Source organism: Pteropus alecto, unplaced genomic scaffold, assembly GCF_000325575.1.
Source record: "Pteropus alecto unplaced genomic scaffold, ASM32557v1 scaffold42, whole genome shotgun sequence".
In the NCBI taxonomy this organism is placed as follows: Eukaryota; Metazoa; Chordata; class Mammalia; order Chiroptera; family Pteropodidae; genus Pteropus; species Pteropus alecto.
Window position 1 is genome coordinate 12,344,061 of NW_006434825.1, and position 2,693 is coordinate 12,346,753.

Below are 2,693 nucleotides of genomic sequence, written 5' to 3' on the forward strand. Positions count from 1 at the left end.
GCTGGGTTCACATCTATTTTGCTAACTTTTTGTTTCTCTGATCATCACAGTGCTAGACACATAGTAGTTACTTAATAATAGTCTCATTAAGTGAGCAATAGAGTGGAGATTTGTTGATAGACAATGAAGACTGACTTATAAATGAAAAGATGCTCAATCTTGAAATCAGAATATTGCAAAAGAAAACAGTGAGATACTATTTCATACCCATTAGGCTGACAAAAATTCAGAAAGTTGGAAGGAGAAAAATGAGTTTTTATACACTGCTGTTGGAGGGTAAATTGGTATAACCATTTAGGGAGTAATTTGGCAATAACCAGTAAAATTGAAACTAAGCATACCTCATGATTCAGTATATATACCCTAGACTAGCTATGTACCCTCGACTAGAAATTCTCCCGTTGGACATGCACAAGGATGCTCACTGCAGCAGTGTTTGAAATAGTGAAAATATGGACACAACACAAATGTCAGTAAGTGAATGGGTTAATAAGTGGTGGCATATTCTTACTTCATATAATACAATACCTAAATAAAAGAACCAGAGCATCTGACAAAACAAAATATTCTAGCTCTGCCTGTTCTGCTGCTGTGCCAATGTGGCTGGAGAAAAATGGAGCCATGGTGACTGGTCCTACTTTAAATTTCTGACTGCTAACTTTAAGCATTTGTTCCCTAGTCCAGTCATTGTCCCAGTCTCCTAAGATACTATTTTATAACTTTTCTCAACCTCCAGCTGGTCCTCAGTCCTTTACCCCCGTCCTCCCTCAGCTGGTGACCTTGTTTCCTAGTTAACAGAAAAATAAAGATCAGAAGACAACTAACTACTCACCTACATGCATCTCGCCCACTAGCTCTTTCTTTCCTTATTGTTCCTGTTCTCTTATGTCAGACCAATTTCTCTGGTGTATTATATCCTGTCCTTAAACTAGGACTGCTTTCCTATAATTGTCCTCTTTCATGCATCTCTTTTTTTCTTGTCTACTGAATTCCATCAGCATAATAATGTATGTTTCCTCATGTTTATACATATATGTAAATATATGTATAAAGGTCACTGATGGACTCCATGTGGTTAAATCGTTTTTCAATCTTTTTACTTGATCTTTCAGCATTATTTGGTACCGTTGATCACTTCCTCACACTTGACACTTTTTCACTGGGCTTCCAGGTTATCACACTTACCTAGATTTCCACATACTTAATTGACAGCTACTTCTCTCAGGTTCTTTGTTTTGCCCTGCTCTAGAAATGGGAATTGTCCTAGGGCTGTCTTTGGACCTCTTTTCTTTTTAAAACTCCAGCCACCTTCATTGAGGCCCTCATCCTGTTTCATGGCTTTAAATATCCATTTACTTGTTGTAACTTCAAATTTTATATCTCCATCCCAGAATATTGTACTCTTACAACCAATTGCCTGGGTGACGTCTCCGCTTGGATGTCTACAAGATAACTCAAATTTAACGGGTCCAAAGATAAACTAACCCATGATCTCACCTCCCAGCTCTATCACAAGTATATTCCTTCCTCAGTCTTCCCATCTGGGAAAAGGCAATCCCATCCAGTTGCTTAGGCCCCCAAACGGGAACCATTCTTGATTCTTTTCTTTCACACCCCACATCCAAGCTTCAGTAAGTCCTGTCTGCTGATTTGCAAGATATGTGAGGATGACCATTTCTTGTTGCCTCCACCACCCTAGCCCAAATCATCATCTATGGCCCAGATATTTCCAATAGCTGCCTAATTGGTTTCCCCACTTCTACCCTTGCCTCTCTTCATATTTGCAGTTCAGCAGCCAGAAAGACACTAAAAATCTAAGATGGTGTCACTCTTCTGCTCAAAGCCCTCTAATAGCTCTCCATTTCACTAGATAAAAGCTACAATAAAAGCCCTGCATAGTATTACTGCCCATATTATATCTGACTCTCCACTTGTCTTCCTTCTTGATCACTCTGGGCCCACTGGCCTCCCTGCGGTAACAAACACGTGGCAGGCTTCCACCTCAGAGCCTTTACATTTGCTGTTCCCTCTTCCTGAAATGCCCCTTCCCTAGATATCACATGGTTTGGTCCCTCACCTCCTTCAGATCTTTGGTTCAGATTTTACCAGAGAGCCCTTCCTTGACCACTCTTTCAAAATAGCAGTCCTCTATGGCATACCCCATCTCCCTTCCCAGCTTCATTTTTTTCCATAGTACCTACCACCACCTGACGTTCTAAATATTTTATTTATTATATGTCCTACTCTAGAAGGTAAGCTCCATGAGAGTAGGGATTGGCGGGGGTGGGAGGTAACTTTTATTGAAGCATAACATACATACAGAAAGGTATGCAAGAACAAGTGAACAGCTTGATGACTAAGGGCAGTAACTCATTTAATGAATGGTTGAACTGGATATACATGTATTAACGTGCCTAATATTGAAAATAAAATTGCGGAAGGTTACACACAGTGTGATATGTTATAACATTTAAAAATCCATGATACCTATGATGTGGTTCCATAGTGTAGGGTTAGCATGTCTGCTTTACAAGCAAATGGTCCTGGGTTTGCGTCTCAGTGGAGCCATGGTCCATGGTCTATAGCCATGCCACCCTGAATAAGCCCGATGTCTGATCTCAGAAGCTAAGCAGGGTTGGACCTGGTTAGTACTTGGATGGGAGACCACCTAGGAAGACCAGGTGCTGTAAGCA

At 40.6% G+C, this 2,693-nt stretch overlaps 1 pseudogene; it reads left to right on the plus strand.

The window, feature by feature from the left end:
- The first annotated feature begins 2,577 nt into the window (after positions 1-2,577).
- LOC112478220 lies at positions 2,578-2,693 on the plus strand (annotated as a pseudogene).